This window comes from Schistocerca piceifrons, chromosome 1 (assembly GCF_021461385.2).
Source record: "Schistocerca piceifrons isolate TAMUIC-IGC-003096 chromosome 1, iqSchPice1.1, whole genome shotgun sequence".
Classification (NCBI taxonomy): domain Eukaryota; kingdom Metazoa; phylum Arthropoda; class Insecta; order Orthoptera; family Acrididae; genus Schistocerca; species Schistocerca piceifrons.
This window is the reverse complement of record NC_060138.1, coordinates 94,053,938-94,060,440: the sequence shown is the minus strand read 5'-3', so window position 1 is coordinate 94,060,440 and position 6,503 is coordinate 94,053,938. Positions and strand designations below refer to the sequence as shown.

The 6,503-nt window shown below is 45.0% G+C and overlaps 1 non-coding gene across 1 annotated transcript; it reads right to left on the bottom strand.

Moving 5' to 3' along the window:
• Nucleotides 1-5,616: 5,616 nt before the first annotated feature.
• Trnat-ugu lies at nt 5,617-5,691 on the bottom strand. The gene has a single exon. It is a non-coding gene; the product is annotated as a tRNA-Thr (tRNA).
• Nucleotides 5,692-6,503: the final 812 nt, after the last annotated feature.

Below are 6,503 nucleotides of genomic sequence, written 5' to 3'. Positions count from 1 at the left end.
AACCCCCATTTTTTTTCAACCGAAGGTGGCGGAGAAAAAAAATGCATTACTTGTTGAACGTGCCTTGCAACTTCGACTCTGCCGTTCCCGGACGAGTGTCCCTTCATTGAAATTGATACATTTACTCTTCTCTATTATCCCTAAAACTTCGCAACATCACCATGGATTCATCCTGTACGCAGGAGTCCTGTGTTATTTATTTTACCAGCCCAAATAATAGATTGTGTGTTGTCGCTCACATCCCCCAGTGGGCATTAAGGATGGTATGGGAAGTACTGGAAATGCGGAATGAAGTAAGGAGGCTTGAGGAAGTGTTCGAAGAGCTTAGTCAATGTGCAGAGGGCAAGGGAATGCTGAAGGAAGTTGTATGGGACTAAAAGAAATTGCATGAGGCTTATGAGACGCTACGGAAGCAAGTAGGACGGATGGGGGAAGCGGTGCCACGGGTAATGGATGGCTGAACGCAGGAGGAAAAATTTTAAACACAGTTTTTGGAACCGCACACGAAAGCGATATAAAAGAAGTGAACAACACGGTGAACGTGGTGAGACAACTCGCAGAGGAGAGAAAGGCAACGGAAGCTTGGCATGCAACTCAGATAGGGACATTGGAAGGGGAAGTCCTGAATAACACACGGTTGCTACGCGCATTAGCAGGGCAGGTTGTGGAACACGCTAATGCCTCGGAAGACATAATAAATCGTAACCCGGGAACCCTACAGGGGCATCTAGAAGTGCTAGATAGCAGGGTGGTGTTAACCAGACTTCTGCAAGGGGTAGCTGACAGCGTGTGGGATGTGCAGGGAGTAATAACGAATCAGCAAGAAGCGCTGCATCACGCATTGCAAGGCCAGATAAGTATCAGTTTGTTACCGCTGGATCAATATTTACGCGGGTTGCCCAAGGTGCAGAAGGATCTACCGTCAGGGTGATATTTAATAATGGAGCCCATCGAGCAAAATTTGCCGTTTTTTTTACGATGTTGCAACAGTAAAGGTAACAACCGACCGTGCGCGAGTGTATATTTTGGTCCAATTCCTGGTTATGGGGAAGAACGCAAGGTTTCAGTGTTACACGGTCCACCCATATCCAGTGAAGTATGGATCGTTGAGCAAGTTTGTGGAAGTGAAAACTAAAGAGGTATTTCTGATCTCGGCAACTAGAAACCGGTACGCCGAGATGGTAAGGCAGGAATTACGAGGCTGCCATAGAGGGAAGGTAACGGTATTTCCAGCCAGGGTGGTAAGTATCAATCCGGACACATGCACGGTGCAGTTATTGTTTTCCCGGGGGGAAAGGAATAGACTGTCCAAGGGACATCGTAGAGCCAAGATTGAGCTTGCAACTGGTTGGGATGCATTGGATATTCTCCACCTACGAGAATTTCATAGTAGTAGCAAGTTTTTTTGAGCGGGGAGTATTTGCAGAAGCGAAACGTATAGAACTCGAGGGGAGCGGAATTTTAATCAGTGGAACTAAGTGTAACATAATAGGACCAACCTTCCACGTGTCAGCGTCAATTTCAAGAGTCACACAATTGAATGTTACGCAGCCACAGCTGTAATGGCCAGAAACCATTTTAGAGTTTTCGCCAATGCAGAATCCGACCTTGTTAAATCAAACTCTGGAGCCAGGTCTGTTGAGATCCATAAAGCACTTCATTTTAAAGCAAGAGGGGAGCTTGTCAGCCGAACAGCATGTGAAGCATGTCGCTCACTATAGGGAAAGGCAACGGCAAATAACGATCATTTTGAACACCTCTGTGCCAAGTGTCATCGCAGCCTTAACTTTGTTATGTGGTTTTCTTTCTGATCAGGCGGAGAGCTAATTCCAAGAGGAAAACCAAGGGTATTCCAAGTTCCAGAGGATTGGATACCAAGAGCGTGAGAGGAGTACGTAAGGGATTGATCGAGCAGTGGTCGTCCAGCAAGGAATTTTTACGTTTTGTTTCGTGTCATTGGTGGTGGTGGTGGTTAGTGTTTAACGTCCCGTCGACAACGAGGTCATTAGAGACGGAGCGCAAGCTCGGGTTAGGGAAGGATTGGGAAGGAAATCGGCCGTGCCCTTTCAAAGGAACCATCTCGGCATTCACCTGAAACGATTAAGGGAAATCACGGATAACCTAAATCAGGATGGCCGGAGACGGGATTGAACCGTCGTCCTCCCAAATGCGAGTCCAGTGTGCTAACCACATTGTTTCGTATCATGGTTCTAACAGGCACCAGACCACATTTAAGTTTTCTAATAGTAAGGAAATACGCCATAGGCGCCAACCCAAACAAGTTAAGAGCTAGTTAAGGGTCGACCCGGGGACTGGGTGTTTTCGAAGAGGGGAATAATGTAGCGGCACCACCGTTTAGGATAGGGAAAGGTAGTTTTGTGCTCTGTTAATATGATTCTGAGCACAAGTTACAGCCAGTTGCGGGCCGGATTGCAGTGAGTAACGCATACCAACAGTTGAAGTATTCCACCAGAAGTAGAATAGAGGACACAGGGCCATCAAATTGCTGAAAGAGTGTACGTAGCAGGCAGAAGGGGCCAACTGGCCAACCTAGCGTGTTATGAATACGTGACGCGAAGTGGCCCATATGGCAAAACAGAGGCGCACATCTGCGTATAAATAGGTGCGGGTTTCTAACGAGATTCATTCAAGTGTGCCAGCTCTCCTGGGCAGCGGCGCGTGTCGCATAACCGCCTACACGCAGCAGCGTTCAAGTTTACGGTGTGTCGCTAGTTCGACCGTTTGAGGCTGACACAGGGTTCGTAGCCAGCCAGCGGCGGGCCACTCCACGTCTCGCTACCGTGGCAGTCGTCCTGGCTTCCGACACACGCTGGGGGCATCCCCAGATGAGGCCCACAGATCTGGACTCCGGATCGTGGGCGCTTGTTGTCGCCACGATCTCATCCACGTCGGCAAGAAGCACGCAGCTGGCCGCCTGCACCTCACATAGAGCGGCGCTAAGTCGGCAGGGACACAGACCGCTGAGTCAACTGCTGGCATCCTGACGACGCTGCAACTCTGCTGACGTACAAGGCCGACACACGGTGCATGCACGGGTCGCTGAGGCAGCTATTCCGCTCCAAGCTGTTTCGCAGACAGCAAAGTTGTGTCCTCAGCATTTCGGGACCCGGTGACACAGACCGAGGGGAACACGGCTCTGTGGTTGGAAGCAATGAATCACTTGGAAAGCTCGGACGAGTCTTAATACAGTGCCGTCTTCCTCCTACCGCTACATTGGGTCATCCTGATACATTCGGTGGCAGAAGTTGCCACTTCACATAAATGGTTAATCCCTGCGAGTAGGGTCTTTTATCCAGAGCATTTCATTTTCGATTAATGTACGTTTGATCTTTCAGACAAATTAGTTAATAACATTAATCTGGATACAGTTTTAACCTCCCCCTTCCTAATCGGCCTACTGGATTGCGATATAACTGCCTTGATTGCATATGTCTAATCAAATTTTACAATGAATAAGGCTATTGTTACCCAAGGAAAATAACGCCAGTTAGTTGGAGGCAAGTGTAGAACAGACTCTTCTGAAGGAAGAATCTGTTCTAAGTTAAGCTAAATACTGATGATAATTTTGAAATATGTAGAATATAGTGCACTCGCTCACGAACCGCACAGGGAGGAAAAAAGGTACCAAGGAATATTTACAACAAAATTCACTGATAACACAAAGTAAACACTGATTAGCCACAAAGAAGGGATACTTAAATAGTCACCAGCCGACTAGGACAATGAATCTCCAGAATCTAGGGAAAAGTAATGGCAAAGAAATTTAGGAAAATAATCACTTGCATGGCCGGGCAATGTCACACTTTTCCACAGAACAATAGTTCACGAGAAAATAAACGAATGAGTAAGAACTGAGTTTGCTTTTACGTCTTCTGAAATATTAAATTTTGAAAGCAAAATTAATTAAAGTTTCTTGTTAAATGAATGAGTGCCTTAACTTAAATTTTGCTATGTAAAACAATTACTTTCAGTAACCTCAGTGTAACGTAATGCAAAATTTGGAAAGAGGCAAGCAATTTACTTTTATTTATTGAAAGATTGAACTGAATTTACTTTAAGCAAATGAGAAATTGGTTTTTAAAATAACAACAGTAAAATACATAAGAAGTCGGCAGAAGTCACTCGCTAAACTAAATATAGAATAAATAAAATTGCACACTCTTAATTAGTGCTGTATCTTTAGCTGTTAGTTTTTCCAGCGAAATCTTACTTCACTTTTAGTAGCCTCTGTTATGCAATAAAAGAATGAAAAGTTACTGAGGCAGAAAATTTAGACTGAAACTGGTCATTAGCAAATACACGAAACTGGCAGTAAATAGTTAATTTTCATATTCTTACAACATTCGGTGATTGCGTGGAAAGGAAAGGGACGCTGCATGGTAATAATATCTGAGGACAACGACAACGCAGGTGCCCTACAAGTTTTAACCATGCCAATTATTATCCAAGTTATTCATACAGCCGGCCGTGGTGGCCGAGCGGATCTAGGCACTCAGTCAGGAACCGCGTGACTGCTACGCTCGCAGGTTCGAATCCTGCCTCGGGCATGGATGTGTGTGAAGTCCTTAGGTTAGTTGGGTTTAAATAGTTCTAAGTTCTAGGGGACTAATGACCACAGATGTTAAATCCCATAGTGCTCAGAGCCATTTGAACCATTTTTTTATTCATACGTTGTGAAAGAAATGTTGCTGGGCAATGTCACCGTAAGTTCATAATTTGTAACTGAATAGTCTTATAGCTGTGCGGACGACGGCGAATATAGCCGACGCCAGTGACGAGCTGCCATTGTGGCTGGTGCTTCTGTTCGATGAGAACCCCGAGTCGTTTCCAGAGCCACGGTTAATTATGGGACAGACAGTAGTTGGAATTGCAGCTTCCTCCGCCTCTTCACTCCAGGTTAACGAACCAGGCGTTAACGAACCAGGCGCGAGCATAGCCGCACACTGCGGTGGCGGCAGCGCCCAACAAACACTTCCGCACTCTTTCATGGCTCAAGCTGCTCTCGCTCCTCTCTGCTCGCAACGCGACTGAGACTCTCCATACGAAAAGATAAACAACGGCACAGCTACTGCCATTTTTTGCTTGCTATCGATATATTTCAATAAAGTACCCTTGGAGATTACCCAGCAATTTACAACATTTTAATAATAATTACAATAAATTACATACAGTCAAAAACAGATCACCTATTAAATGTAGGTTCTGTAATACAGCTTGCAGCTACAGAATCAAAAGTACAGTGCAAGTTATCAGCGGATATTAAACGGCGAAAATTTTGGATTATGTAGAAGGTATTATATCTGAATTTTCGCTGTTACACTATATTTCACTGCATCACTTCAGCTAGCCATACAGGCACAGTCCGTCAAAGAAATAAGGGAAATTATTTAATCTTAGGCGTAGAGCCGTAGTCGAATTAAATCAGGTGATGCTGAGGGAATTAGATTAAGTATATATGACGGTAGTATCTGTTCCCGAAAGAACAGTTACCGTGGATGACCATGCAGCTTTGCTAGAAATGAAATGATAATTAAATAGACACCCTAGCTGGAAGCAGGCGTTGATACACTTCATTGGGGACATGTTGAAAATGTGTACCCCGACCGGGACTCGAACCCGGAATCTCCTGCTTACATGGCAGACGCTCTATCCATCTGAGCCACCGCGGGCACAGAGAATAGTGTGTCTGCAGGAACTTATCCCTTGCACGCTCCCCGTGAGATCCACATTCCCAACATGTCCACAACACTACATTCGTAATGCGCCTAATAGATTAGATTACGAAATGAGTAGTAGATGAGTTTCGCTGTTTTGGAAGCAAAATGACTGATGATGGTCAAAGTAGGAAGAGTATAAAATGTAGACTGGCAACGACAAGAAAAGCATCTCTGAAGAAGAGAAATTCACTAACATTGAGTATAACAGATTTAAGTGTTAGGAAGTCCTTTCCGAAAGTATTTATATTGAATGTAGCAATGTATGTACGTGAAACATGGACGGCAAACAGTTTACACAATAAGAGAATAGAAGATATCGAAATGTGGTGCTACAGAAGAATGCTGGAGAGTAACGAAATTTGTGGTACAGCCTGACCAGAAGAAGGGACCGCTTGGTAGGAAACAGTCTGAGGCATCAAGAGATCACCAATTTAGTACTGGAGGGAGGCGTGCGGGGTAAAAATCGTAGAGGAAAACCATAAGACGAGTAATCAGATTCAGAAAGATGTAGGATGCAATAGTTACTGGGAGATGAAGAGGCCTGCACAGTACAGAGCAGCGAGGAGAGCTGATTTAAAACATTCTTTGGACTGGGAACAACAACAACAACAACAGCTATCACAACTTTTATTCCCGGTTACATGCTGACAGGGAGCGAGAGTCGATTGCAACACATGACAAGCTCACTCAGTTTCACACTACAGGCACCCATCATGCATCGATATCTGAGCGACTGGTTAAGATGCAGCCAGCTCGACTCCTGCG